The sequence below is a fragment of the Littorina saxatilis genome, linkage group LG13 (genome assembly GCF_037325665.1).
Source record: "Littorina saxatilis isolate snail1 linkage group LG13, US_GU_Lsax_2.0, whole genome shotgun sequence".
NCBI lineage: Eukaryota > Metazoa > Mollusca > Gastropoda > Littorinimorpha > Littorinidae > Littorina > Littorina saxatilis.
This window is the reverse complement of record NC_090257.1, coordinates 4,221,759-4,237,522: the sequence shown is the minus strand read 5'-3', so window position 1 is coordinate 4,237,522 and position 15,764 is coordinate 4,221,759.

The following is a 15,764-nucleotide window of genomic DNA, read 5'->3' as shown; positions in this document are numbered from 1 at the left end:
ATTTTAATGGACTTTGGATGCTGGAAACGCTACTTTATTGGACTTGCGCAACATCCCATCAAGTGCCGAAATAATCACTACTGTTGATTGTGGGCAGTGAATGGAAAGACAAGACAAGACAAGACAAAGGAAACCTACATGTAGCACGTCAAAGAACTACTCATTTAGCCACTTGCCCGATCATGCACTGAGTCACGGTGCCACTCGCTATAATCATCGCTAGCTTTTTTTCTTTTTTCTTTTTAAAGGAAACTTTAGTGTTATTACCTTAGCCGTACTTTTCAAGCGGCTTGCATGGTGGAGTATATTAGGCCATTTCAGCTTTCTTAATCGGCCTCTTTGCATCTTTAAACTCCACACTGCCGAAAGCCCCCATCCCGCGCCGGCGGCCTTCATCAGGATATAGTTACTGATGATCGAGCTCCGGCAGATAATTTACATTCATGGGGTCACTTGAAATTCGTTCGACCAATCTTTTTAATTTAAACTTAGAAATTTGCTTCGAGAGTAAAAATCTCGTGGGAGTAATTTTCTCGTGTTACAGGGGCACTAGCGGCACTGTATGACCGTCAGTTCCGGTGTAATGCGCCGTTCAGATTTCTCCCGAGTTCAGATTACGCCGCATTCGATATAGGGGACGGTGGGGATCAGTGTAAACAGGGGCAGGGTGCAACAGACCCGTTTTAACGATGACGTATTGCGTTTTTCGCTACTGTGGGTTTCCGGCTCAACAGAGATTCCCCGGATGTACATTTGGCGCCAATTATTGTCCGCTACACACGTGCAGTTTTTCTGCTGCAGACATTCCTGCCAAGAGTTCAACCGTAAGTAAATGTTCGGCCCTCTAGAAAAGTTTATCTGTCAGCCTGTCTTATAATGTGTTCTAGTCGACTTTCTAACTGCTGTGTAGAAGAATGTCTCAAGAATAAGATGGATCACTCGCTGTGTGTGTTATTTCAGCCATTTCTGGTAAATTTCGATTTGTTGCCATTTACTTAGTATGGGGCAGGGTGTAACGGGGCAGGGTGCAACAGTTTCATCCTGCCCCGTTCATGTTACACCCTGCCCCATTAATGTTATGCCCTGCCCCAAGGTTGTTACACCCTACCCCGTTATAATAAACCAGTGTTGTATTATCCCTCCACATCCATATGGAGGTCCTACACGCTTTATCGCGTGTGGATGTGTGTGTGTGTGTGTGGATGTACAACTGTGCTGGTTTTTTGACAGCTTATTACTCGGCATCAACTGAACCGATTTAGAGAGGTGCTGTACCCTTTTTACTTTCCAGGAATATTCAGAACAGTGCTTTGTTTCGGTTCATAATTATTTTGAATTTACGATATTTTCAGATGGTCCGAAATTACAAACGGAAAACCAACCTCACAGAACGACCACTGCAGCCACTTCAAAGGGCAGTGGAAGCTGTCAAACAAGGGAAGACTTTCAGAAAAGCTGCAGATGAGTTTGGGGTAACGACAACAAGGATCTGGCGTACTCTGAAAAGATTGTCCAAGGGGAAAACGCAGCTTAACCACAGTCAGCTCTGTCGGACACGACAAGTATTTTCTGACGCAGAGGAAACTATACTCGTCGCCTATCTCATAAAAGCTTTGTCAGTTGTTGAGGCCTTGCAAGGTTTTGACGGCAACAATAATTATTGTAGTTCTCTAAGACTTTATTTCTGTTTGATTTGTAATATGTTGGGAAGACATATTTATCAATTGATCAACAAAATAAAACATAATAAAAAACGACACAACATTGTTAAAATCATTATTGGCCAACGTTGAACGTTTACGAAGGCCTCAATCTTCACGCGCAAAATCCGTAATAGGTGCTTGATTTTGGTATTTTGAATTACATAACATTAAACCTTTGTTGGGCTTCATGGTCATGGCAACAGCCATAATAATATTATATGATGTATATTATTATATTTCAGCATATGTGAATTACATGTCATCATACCAAACTGTCATACATTTTTATTCCTACATTATTCTGATTGATCACAACCAAACCTACTATCATTGGACACATCCAAATGCAAGCGCCTGTTCTTGACAATTTGCTGGGTCGGGCTTAGCCACAGACACTGTTTGGCCTGTAGGTAAATATACAATGTATTTTCTGATTTGTGCACAAAAGCTTCTTTTTTTTTTAACATAACAATGTTTAATGTCACTGTATGTTTGAAAGACCATGGTCACATTTGTAAAACAAAGGTTAAATTAGAAAATAAATAACATTTTGGTTCATGATTTTTTTTCCTACACCTGTGCTGAAAATAAGAAATAAAAATGTCGGTATTTATAAGTCACTCAGATGCAGTCCACTACGAATGGTTTGAGTTTGTTGCGGTTGACCCTGCACAATTCGACCTATGATGATTTTGTTGAACAATTTTGCCTTCACACCTCCCATAGGGTGACGTATTTCACAACTTCCTGTGTTACACAAACTCGAGCTCAGTGATGACCAATTTTGCCTTCACACCTCCCATAAGGTGACGGATGTCACAACTTCCTGTGTACACAAACTGATGACGTATTTCACAACAAAATGGCGCCGCCCATGGCCCCCATCAAAACTATCCGTATAAATGGGGGCCTCCTGGCCCCCATAATGAGCCATAATTAAATCCAGCACTTAAGCTTCATAATGACCTCATTACCGGTGTCCATGACCGAAACCACCCCCTACCGCTTCTCTCCCATCCCCTCCCTTCTAGTCCCCCCTTACCTTGTCACCCCCTGCACTGCGTACACTGACGCGTAGTGCGAATGACTAACGCTTGGCAGTTGCGCGTCACAAGACTCTTCTGTCAAGGTAAATTCATGGACACACACATCTCATTGATTATACATGTACAGCAAATATTCTGGGTGTTTGCTGTGAAGTGCATTAACAAAAAAAAAACCCAATGAATTTTCGGTTCTCTCTCTCTCTCTCTCTCTCTCTCTCTCTCTCTCTCTCTCTCTCTCTCTCTCTCTCTCTCTCTCTCTCTCTCTCTCTCTCTCTCCCTCTCTCTCTCTCTCTCTCTCTCTCTCTCTCTCTCTCGCTCTCTCTCTCTCTCTCTCTCTCTCTCTCTCTCTCTCTCTCTCTCTCTCTCTCTCTCTCTCTCATTTTGTGTACATATGTATAATGTGTTCTCACTTTAGTTATCTGTTAAAATGTAGAATTTTTATTTTTCCCTTTCTTATTTCATTTTTAGTTAGTCCCTCTTTAGGGCGAGGGCTGGATGAAAAAAGCAGACCACTGCTTAATCAATTACCCTCGTTAAATAAAGAATTGTCATTGTCATTCTCTCTCTCTCTCTCTCTCTCTCTCTCTCTCTCTCTCTCTCTCTCTCTCTCTCTCTCTGTCTCTCTCTGTCTCTCTCTCTGTCTCTCTCTCTGTCTCTCTCTCTCTGTCTCTCTCTCTCTCTCTAAAAAAAGAGAAGTTAATGCAATAGACTAAAGACGTTTAGAAAACTATGGTTCTGCAATTGATATCTTCTGAGAAATTAATATGATCTGTCTTCGTCCCAACAGTTTTTATGATATGACGGGCGCAATAGCGTATAGCCTCGTTAAATAAAGAATTGTCATTATCATTCTCTCTCTCTCTCTCTTTCTCTCTCTCTCTCTCACATCGTGGAAAGTGGCCGGAACAGAAGAAGGAACAGTATTCGTACTCCGCTTGAAGTGTGACAGGGACGACCGTGGTTTCGCCATGACACCTGCACCGACCGGTGCATGGAGACGCAAACCACCAGCCCAGCAAAGAAGAGACCAAAGAAGAGCAGAACAGAACAGTGCCAAGGTAGGAATGGAGAAAGACAATGTTCAATGCACAGTTGACAGTGACGCATACAGCCAGACTGAGACAAATAATAACCAGTGTCATGCCAATAAGCCTGATGTAGGTCAAGCCAGCAAAAGCACGCACGTTCATGTCACTTGTCACCGTGAAGCACGTGCCAGTGATCGTGGCTTGTCCACCCAACCACATTCTAATGTGCCAATGCTCATCCCCTTGGATGCTGAGCGAGATTCACGCATGAATGACGACGCACCTGACCCAGATAGCACGCTGTGTACCAACAAACAAGCAAGCATGTCTTGTGTAAATGAAAACATAGAAACAGACAACCAGTCTTCTCAAGATGCCGTGACAGAAGCTCCGTTGTTCGACATACTTTCAGAGCTGCCCGAGAATAAGAAAACGCAGCTGAAATCTACATTCAGGAACATAAGGTTGAAGAAAATGGTGTGTCAGTCCAAAGGTGGCAAGAAAACGCTGCTGGCTGAAAGTGACGATTGTTTGCTGGTGTATGATTGTGAAATGGGTGTTACCAGAACGTATGCCGTGATACCAGATGCAGCAGAAACAGCTTCGGAGGACATGCGACGGGACATGCTCTCCCTACGGAGAGGAAAGCAGGTGAACTGGGTCCGCTTCAAAGAAGAAACTGAGCACCTAACCACGGATTTACATGACTATGTGCGTATCATACGAACATTCCTCGAGACTGGCTGCCTTTGTGTCGACTAAATAGCAGCGTCGTTATCCGGCAACGCGATCGAACACATTGACATTGGTCACAGACTAAAGACACTTTCGACTTGGATGTGACCAAGTGGAAAATAATTGAAGGGGTTGGTTTCCACCCTTTTTTGTATCGTATTTTTGCCGCGCATGAATTATGTAACCTCCCCATTGCAAGGGGCCGACGGCCTATAAGCAATTAAACTTTCGTATCGTATCGTATCTCTCTCTCTCTCTCTTTCTCTCTTTCTCTCTCTCTTTCTCTCTTTCTCTTTTTCTCTCTCTCTCTCTCTCTCTCTGTCCCTCTCTATGTGCCTCTCTCTGTGTCTCTCTCTGTGTCTCTCTCTGTCCCTCTCTATGTGCCTCTCTGTCTCTCTGTCTCTCTCTCTCTCTCTCTCTCTCTCTCTCTCTCTCTCTCTCTCTCTCTCTCTCTCTCTCTCTCTCTAAAAAAAGAGAAGTTAATGCAATAGACTAAAGACGTTTAGAAAACTATGGTTCTGCAATTGATATCTTCTGAGAAATTAATATGATCTGTCTTCGTCCCAACAGTTTTTATGATATGACGGGCGCAATAGCGTATAGCACAAGTGGATGAAATGCTGCATATTATGATAGGCTTCTGCTTATAGTGAATAAGACTCCGGCCTCTCACGGCGGAAGGTTGGGTGCTCGAATCTCGGCCACGTTGGGTGGGTTAACTAGGGCCCGGTGGAGATTTTTTCCGATCTCACAGGTCAACAGCAGGCCGTGTTTCAAATTATTCTTAATAAAGAAAGTTGTATACCGTAGTAGCACACTTCAGTGGTTGACAGTTACTGGCCGTTACAGGGAGCTGATAGTTATCATACAAGCTGTTGTCAGGTTCATTTAGAGTACTACAGGAAGCGTGGGGTGTTACATTTGCAATACTATACAACACATTTTCTCTTTGTGATAATAAGTTCAAACAGAAATTGTTCTTGACCGAATTCGAAATTGTTCTTTACGGAAATAGTTCTTCACAGTAATTAAATCAATTTTAATCAGCGAGCGGGTTGCTTCGCCCAGCTCTCCTGTGCCAGGAGCCGGGTTCCGTTCGTCATCATATTCTATTTCGTCCTCATAGATTCGTCAAATTTGATTAAGACCGTTGGACTGAGGAAGTCAAACATATAGTCTAGCAAACGCATGTATATTCCGTGCCAGACAGGGTTGAAACGCTTCCCATAATACAAACAAACACACAGACCGTTGGAAAATATCAGTCACGGTCTGAAATGACTACTAAACACAGCATTCAGATTTGAAAAATAGAACGCTCAAACACTAATTCCAAGACCTTCCTCGTGTGTGTTGTCATCTATTCAACACCTAAAACGAAATAATTATGAGAGTCTCAGCTCAATTTCAAATCTGTATCTCTTGGAATAGCGCATGAAATACTCAGGGGCGAAAAGTAGGACGAAAACTATGACAAGCGCAAAGAACGTCACAATGAGAATTACAGTCTGGGATCTCACTCAAAACACAGGCGTTTTCCAATTGAGTAAGTCAGCGCTCAAACGTTTATTTTAAGGTATTCCTGGTGAGTGGACTCATAATTACAAGTGTATAGCTCTTGGGGCGACGAGAGACAGTTTTCTTGTTATACGTGACACTGTAACCGTGTGCCGAAACACTACGATCACCTCGCCGGGAAGCGAAGTGCAATCAAACAGGTTTGAAAATGTTAGGGCTAATTTCTTAGCCCTATAAAAACTGTTATGCAAACCCGAAGGTTTCCATGAACATACAGACAATCGGAAACTACCACACCCTATCACAAACAGATTTCCACAAACCACGGGTGTTGACTTTAAAGGCCAACAACTCGGGTGCAGAGTCTGCTGTGAAAGGAGCGGTAGCCTCCCCTGTCACACACTATCACTATAAAGATGCAACATTAGATTAACCATTGTGTAACACTATTTTAGTATAATGTGGAAAAATTCCCAGTTGACAATAAGATTGTAATTCGCATGAATCATTCACGAGAAAAATAAAGAATGCTTCATGTCCTACAGGCTAAATATGTCGCCTCTTAAGGACTAGATAAGGGTTATATGATAATACGAGTTTTACGCCCTCACGGCTTTTGATGAGATACACAAGTGTATGCGTGTTTACCCATCAAGTTGTTCAAGACGACTAGGTCTTGTCTTAAAGGGGTTAAGTACCACCCCTAATAGTTTTTGCTCTACCCTAGTACATTTTTTGAGTGATACGATTAAATACATTATAATGCTACATTGAGCGTGGGCTCGTTTCGAGAATTACTGTCCTCTTGATTTGTGAACATTTACTTGTCCAGGGCTTAAACTGCCAAAGCTGGAAACAAAGTCATTTTAGCAGAAGATAGTAAGCTACTAATCTTCGTAAATTTTTTTCTTCTTGGGCGCTTCTGACTTCAAAGTTGCCTCGACTTTTTTAAGACAATAAATAGACTAATACTAATAATAGCCTATACTGTATGGGAGCTACGGTATCAACTCAGGAATATGGTTTGAACCGTTTTTATTCAAGAATGTCAAGTAACAATACCGCACACATAATTATGATTAAATCAAAGGAGCAGAAGAACCCTTGCTTATGAGAGTGCTCTTAAAATGAGTTTAAAGTCAAACTTGGCGGGGGATTACAATGCACAAAGCTTGAAACGATGTCAATATAACAGAATAGTGGGAGGGATAATATGTAAAAGGGGGACAACTCAGGACTTGAATATCGTTCGGCGTTGAAAGTCAATGAAACGGCGAAACCTAATTCTAAATCGCCGAAAACTTTGCCGAGTTTCCCGCAGCATTGCCAAATACGAAACAAATGTCGGTAACACCCCCTCCCCAGACAAAAAACAACAACAACCAAACACAACACACACACAAAAACAACAACAACCAAACACAACACACACACAAAAACAACAACAACCAAACACAACACACACACACAAACAATAACAACCAAACACAACACACACAAAAAACAACAACAACCAAACACAACACACACAAAAAACAACAACAACCAAACACAACACACACAAAAAACAACAACAGCCAAACACAACACACACAAAAAACAACAACAGCCAAACACAACACACACAAAAACAACAACAACCAAACACAACACACACACACAAACAATAACAACCAAACACAACACACACAAAAAACAACAACAACCAAACACAACACGCACAAAAAACAACAACAACCAAACACAACACACACAAAAAACAATAACAACCAAACACAAAACACACAAAAAACAACAACAACCAAAAACAACACACACACACACACAAAAAACCAAACACAAAACACACAAAAAACAACAACAACCAAAAACAACACACACAAAAAACAACAACAACCAAAAACAACACACAAACAAACAAAAACAAAAAAACCAACACAAAAAAACAGAAACCAATCACAACACACACAAAAAACAACAACAACCAAACACAACACACACACACACACACACACACACACACACAAAACCAAACACAACACACACAAAAAACAACACACAAACAAACAACAAGTCGCGTAAGGCGAAAATACAATATTTAGTCAAGTAGCTGTCGAACTCACTGAATGAAACTGAACGCAATGCCATTTTTCAGCAAGACCGCAGGGCCGGACTAGGCGAAGAGGAGGGGGGGGGTTGCCAGTGGTGGCCCAGGGGGATGTCCCCCCTGGCGGCAGGGGCGGATCAGTTAATTTTATGGTGTTTTTTTTCCAAAAGTATATTGTGAAGATATGGGTGTGAAGGCGCGAAGCGCCGAGCCGACGGCGCAAAGCGCCTAGCTTGCTAGGGGGGTCCGGGGGCATGCCCCCCCGGAAAATTTTGAAAAAAAGGATGCAAAATGGTGCAATCTGGTGCATTCTGAGGATGATCATTACCAGTTTCAGGCAGCAGATTTTGTCACTGATTAATACCCCAAAAATTGAAACTCAATGTGAAATAAAGAAATGCATACCTCATTCAATATTTTTATTTTTTGGCTGGGGGGGGGGGGGGGTCCGGAAACCCTAGAACCCACCCCCCCCCCCCCCCCTCGTTGTGGGGGTCAGGGGGCGAAGCCCCCTGAAGCTGACGGGTAGGTCATATTCTGAGATAGGAAAATGGTCGCTCCTTGCATGAAACGGCATAAAATAAGCAATAATACAAAAAAATTTAAATAAGTAAGGTACATGTTTAGGCTAGGGGGGGGGGGGTTGCGCAACCCCCATAACCCCCCCGGTAGTCCGGCCCTGCAATGCAACGCAGCAAGACCGTACTCGTAGCAACGTCAGTCCACCGCTCACGGCAAAGGCAGTGAAATTGACAAGAAGAGCGGGGGAGTAGTTGCGCTGAGAAGGATAGCACGCTCTTCTGTACCTCTCTTCGTTTTAACTTTCTGAGCGTGTTTTTAATCCAAACATATTATATCTATATGTTTTTGGAATCAGGAGCCGACAAGGAATAAGATGAAAGTGTTTTTAAATTGATTTCGAAAATTTAATTTTGATAATAATTTTTATATTTTTAATTTTCAGAGCTTGTTTTTAATCCAAACTAGCAGTTAAGCCCGGCTTCGCCCGGGAGTAAGCGGAGCCCTGTAGCAATTTAAGACGCTCGCTATCCCATTATGATTAGCTTTACCTCCTTTGTTTGGATACAAAAAAAGAGTTATCTCCCTTACCTTCTAGAAATTTCCGGAACTGTCCAGTTAATTTTTTTTTTCTTCATTTCTTCCCCTCATAGGAGCAATAGCGAGTCTCTAATATCACTGGCATGATGTGCTTGCTACAGGTGAACAGTAGGCACTGAACTGGTCTTGCACCATATAGGCTGTATTCAATAAATGGGAGGTCCATAATCTGAGAAAGGAAACAATGAATCAAGAAACTAAAACCCAGGTGCACATCTGCGGCACCTAGGGAGTGTACGTGCACACTATCTTGTTCCTGCCTCTTGCCATCTCAGAGGTATGGCGACCACAGACAGACAGACACACACACACACACACACACAGACAGACAGACACTCTCTTTCTCTTCGCCCGGGAGTAAGCGGAGCCCTGTTGCAATTTAAGACGCTCGCTATCCCATTATGATTAGCTTTACCTCCTTTGTTTGGATACAAAAAAAGAGTTATCTCCCTTACCTTCTAGAAATTTCCGGAACTGTCCAGTTAATTTTTCATTCTTCATTTCTTCCCCTCATAGGAGCAATAGCGAGTCTTTAATATCACTGGCATGATTGTGCTTGCTACAGGTGAACAGTAGGCACTGAACTGGTCTTGCACCATATAGGCTGTATTCAATAAATGGGAGGTCCATAATCTGAGAAAGGAAACAATGAATCAAGAAACTAAAACCCAGGTGCACATCTGCGGCACCTAGGGAGTGTACGTGCACACTATCTTGTTCCTGCCTCTTGCCATCTCAGAGTTATGGCGACCACAGACAAAAAAGAGTTATCTCCCTTACCTTCTAGAAATTTCCGGAACTGTCCAGTTAATTTTTCATTCTTCATTTCTTCCCCTCATAGGAGCAATAGCGAGTCTCTAATATCACTGGCATGATGTGCTTGCTACAGGTGAACAGTAGGCACTGGACTGGTCTTGCACCATATAGGCTGTATTCAATAAATGGGAGGTCCATAATCTGAGAAAGGAAACAATGAATCAAGAAACTAAAACCCAGGTGCACATCTGCGGCACCTAGGGAGTGTACGTGCACACTATCTTGTTCCTGCCTCTTGCCATCTCAGAGGTATGGCGACCACAGACACACACACAGACAGACAGACACTCTCTTTTATTTATATGTATAGATTTATATGTTTTTGGAATCAGCAAATGATGGAAAATAAGATGAACGTAAATTTGGATCGTTTTATAAAAAAATATTTTTTTTACAATTTTCAGATTTTTAATGACCAAAGTCATAAATTAAGTTTTAAGCCACCAAGCTGAAATGCAATACCGAAGTCCGGGCTTTGTCGAACATTACTTGACCAAAATTTCAACCAATTTGTTTGAAAAATGAGGGCGTGACAGTGCCGCCTCTACTTTCACGAAAAGCCGGATATGACGTCATCAAAGACATTTATAAAAAAAGAATGAAAAAAAATGTATGGGGATTTTATACCCAGGAACTCTCATGTCAAATTTCATAAAGATCGGTCCAGTAGTTAAGTCTGAATCGCTCTACACACACACACACAGACAGACAGACACACACACACACACACACACACACACATACACACACACACACACACACACCACACACACACACACACACACGCACGCTCATACACCACGACCCTCGTCTCGATTCCCCCCTGTACGTTAAAACATTTAGTCAAAACTTGACTAAATGTAAAAACTACAAAAAAATGAAAGAAAGAAAACAAAGAACAACAAGTCGCGTAAGACGAAAATACAACATTTAGTCAAGTAGCTGTCGAACTCACAGAATGAAACTGAACGCAATGCAACGCAGCAAGACCGTATACTCGTAGCATCGTCAGTCCACCGCTCATGGCAAAGGCAGTGAAATTGACAAGAAGAGCGGGGTAGTAGTTGCGCTGAGAAGGATAGCACGCTTTTCTGTACCTCTCTTCGTTTTAACTTTCTGAGCGTGTTTTCAATCCAAACATATCATATCTATATGTTTTTGGAATCAGGAACCGACAAGGAATAAGATGAAAGTGTTTTTAAATTGATTTCGAAAATTTAATTTTGATCATAATTTTTATATTTTTAATTTTCAGAGCTTGTTTTTAATCCAAATATAACATATTTATATGTTTTTGGAATCAGAAAATGATGGAGAATAAGATGAACGTAAATTTGGATCGTTTTAAAAATTATTTTTTTGGGTACAATTTTCAGATTTTTAATGACCAAAGTCATCAAGCTGAAATGCAATACCGAAGTCCGGACTTCGTCGGAGATTACTTGACCAAAATTTCAACCAATTTGGTTGAAAAATGAGAGCGTGACAGTGCCGCCTCAACTTTCACGAAAAGCCGGATATGACGTCATCAAAGACATTTATCAAAAAAATGAAAAAAACGTCTGAGGATATCATACCCAGGAACTCTCATGTCAAATTTCATAAAGATCGGTCCATTAGTTTAGTCTGAATCGCTCTACACACACACAGACAGATAGACAGACAGACACACATACACCACAACCCTCGTCTCGATTCCCCCCTCTATGTTAAAACATTTAGTCAAAACTTGACTAAATGTAACAAAAAAAGAAAAGAAAAAGATAAAGCAAAAGGTAAGCAATTAAAACATAATAATGTTAGAAAAAAAATCAAAAATCAATTCAAGATTACAAATATTAAAAAAATTGCCCATGCTGACACAAGAAGCCGACATGTCGTTGATGTTTCGGTATGCGTTCAATTTACTGGAAGGATGCTCTTAGTCGATGGCTTACTTGGTTACTACGGCACACCATTCGAGTCAGGAATTAAAGGTAACTTTAATTCAACTTTAGTTCAATAAAAGTTAACTTTGATTATTCAGGTGGATGTACTAAAATGCCAAACATATTTCTTGGTTGGCAAATTCAACCAATGAAAACATGCACCTTATCATTATTGAAAGATGACCTCAATGTGCTTCGGCAAACCGATCGGGTCAGGAATTAAAGTTTACAATCTTCTTTTAAGGTTAATTTCAACTATTTAGGTGCCTATTCTGAAAAGCCAATCAATCTTAGCTGGCAACTTCAACCAATGAAAACATACACCTAATTATTTAAAGATGACCATAATTTCGGAGACACTTAATTCAAATTGAGCAACCAGACCTTGCTTATTTCGTTGCATGTTCTCTCAGAGCCAATCAGCAATCGCGTCTCACACAAGCAAACGATATCCGGTTATTTCCAGTCGGCAATTGTATCGAACCATCACAACTTTTGGTCCATGTGCCTGCCAGCATGTATTTTGAGTTACACACACACACACAACACACACACAGACACACACACACACACACAGTAGACACACACACACACACACGCACACACACACACACACACACACTCTCTCTCTCTCTCTCTCTCTCTCTCTCTCTCTCTCTCTCTCTTTCTCTCTCTCACGGGCATCTCATTGATGACTATAGAATAAAGACAATATCGAAACTGATTTCTCTCTCTCAAACACACACACACACACACACACACGCACGCACGCACATACACACACACACACACACACACACACCACACACACACACACCACACACACACACAGCACAGCATGACCATAACACTCCACACCATCACTACCACCTAAGCCCTATAGATTTTTCACAGGTAAACCCTCCCACCTCCTCCCCGCCCCCCTACCGAGAACACACAAACACTCACACCCTTACACTACTCATCCCCCCCCCCCCTCCCTCTGGTCCTCCAAACTGTCTCTCCTTCATACTTTCCACGAGAGAAATCCCTGTCATGTCCCCAGCCGCTAATCAGTCATTGCTTCGTGAGTTCCACCAACCCGATCAATAAGATTCCACTGTTGCCCCGACTTACCTTGCAGAGACAACCACGCTCACTGACAGAGACATACCATGAACACAGACACACTAACTAATCAATAAATCACACCCCCAGAACGACCTCATGCAGTCTACCTGCTTCCAACTCGGGTACGCTGCCATTTAGTCTTGCGACTGAGCAGCGCAAAGATTTACCGTTGCAGGTGTATTATCTTTTTGCTTCAATGTGTGGACAAACTGGGCTAAAACAGGTGAACATATTTTATTCAATGTGAGCGATGATGGATGTGCAGTGTAACAACACAAAAACAAAACCTTATCAATAAGTCATCAATAAAAACACACAACGTACACGGCCTCGGTTGCAGTGTCATTCAGTCATGCGAGTAGCGCCAAGATTTACAGTTGTATCTTCTCGTCGTCGTTTAAGGACTGGGTGGCCGAGTGGTAACACACTTGCGCTCGGAATCGAGAGGTTGCGTGTTCGACCCTGGGTCGGGCCGCTATTTTCTCCCCCCTTTCCTAACCTAGATGGTGGGTTCAAGTGCTAGTCTTTCGGATGAGACGAAAAACCGAGGTCCCTTCGTGTACACTATATTGGGGTGTGCACGTTAAAGATCCCACGATTGACAAAAGGGTCTTTCCTGGCAAAATTGTATAGGCATAGATAAAAATGTCAATCAAATACCCGTGTGACTTGGAATAAAGGCCGCGAAAGGTGAACATTCGCCTAACAGGCTTGAGGTTTGCTGGTCGATGTGAATGCGTGATATATTGTGTAAAAAATTCCATCTCACACGGCATAAAGCGCTTTGAACTTCGGATAAGGCGCTATATAAATAAAGAGAATAATAATAAAAATAATAATGGATGGACAAGAAAACGGGCTCAAAGTGAGGTAAAATGTGCGCGTGAGAACAGAGATGAAACTAGAGGAAACACTGACTGGAAGGTTCATTATCTAATCGTTTACTGAGTGCATGGCACTGAAGAAACAGGCTGGACTCAAAGTGAGATGAAATGTGCGCGCTAAATACAGGGGTGGATGGATACAAGACAATACTGTACATGCCGAAAACTGCTAAAGCTTAGGCCAAAAAAAAAATAGGTCTGTTTACGGTAACCCGACCCTAGACTTTTTTTTGGCATTTGGGAAAAAAAAGAAGAAAAATCTTGTTTTTTTTGCAAAATAGCGTAAAAATATGGTTTTTTGGAGAAAAAAAAAAAAAAAAAATCCCGACCTACCGACCCTATTTTTTTGGCCTATGTTACCGTAAACAGACCTTTTTTTTTTTTGCCTTACGACATCGTTTTTGTGAGCAGCCCGAGGACTTGCAAGTTCGTCACCTCGTCGCTTATTAATATATCCAGACAAAGCACCTGGGTTAAAACTAAGGTGAAACGTTTGCGCTGAATAGAGCGGTCGATGGTTGCAATAGCATACTACATGTATAATTGACAGTTTCTTCACCTCATGGCTAATTCAATGGACATACAGCTAGTCTAAAACTTGGTTAACATGTTTGCACTGAACACATAGTTGGACACATATTGATTGAAAGGGTCACGGTGTTACCGTTACATGCAAACCAAATACATTTTCTTCAAATACTACTCAGTAAAAAGCCCATTTGAAAATTCTTTTGGTAGGAAGTATCAAGATAACTATATGCTCCAATTTAAGTAAAAAAGATTGTTTTATGACAAAATTATATTTGTCATGCTCATGTCACAGAGACTGGACACTATTCTGCAGTACTCTTGACCAGATGCATAGGGTGTAAACACGTCGTACACATGCACCCAGCAAAAACAGAAATGCAGAATCTGACATCCCATGATTCTGGTGAGCATGCAGTGTACACACCTCTACTTAATTATCGCTTGCTGCATGAAACTGAGGTGAAATGTTTGCGTTGAATACAAGGGTGGATGCTTGGATCGATGTACACGTTGAACACACCCATCATAAAACGAAATGCAGAATCTTACATCAATCCTGTAAGCAGCGTACACACCTTTTTGGCTCACGTAAGTGTAGCCTATGCGATCGTAACTTTGTCTGTCTGTGCGTGCGTTTGTGCGTGTGTGCGTGTGTGCGTGTGTGTGTATGTCTGTGGTAGAAACTTTAACATTTCCGAGTCTATGTGTGAGTGGTTATCCAAGACTATGGATAAAGCTCGCATAAGATTACGTCACGGTCAAAAGTGTTTGACGTCAATTAATGCATCATGACGGCATGCCTCCCTGTAGTCTTTCTCTCTCGCGTGGTGTGTGTGGTCTCGGTCATTGTTATTTTGAGCGGGCCGAGACTATTTGGCAGTCGTGTCCCTGTAAGTAGGCTACATGCAGACAGACAGATCTAGATCTAGTGTCTCTCTTTCTTGCACAGTCGTCACCTAAGCTTACTGTGTGTGTGGGTGTGTATGTGTGACGGAGTGATTGAGTTTGTGTTACTGTTTGTCTATTTCTTACGTGAGCCTTGAAGGCTTCGCCTCTTGTTTACTTATCGCTTGCTGCATGGACAAGACACGTGTGATAAAACTGAGGTGAAATGTTTGCGTTGAATAAAAGGGTGGATGCTTGGATGTACACGTCGAACACACCAAGCAAAAACAGAATGCAGAATCTGACATCATTCTTGTGAGCAGCGTACACACCTTTACTTAATCATCGCTTGCT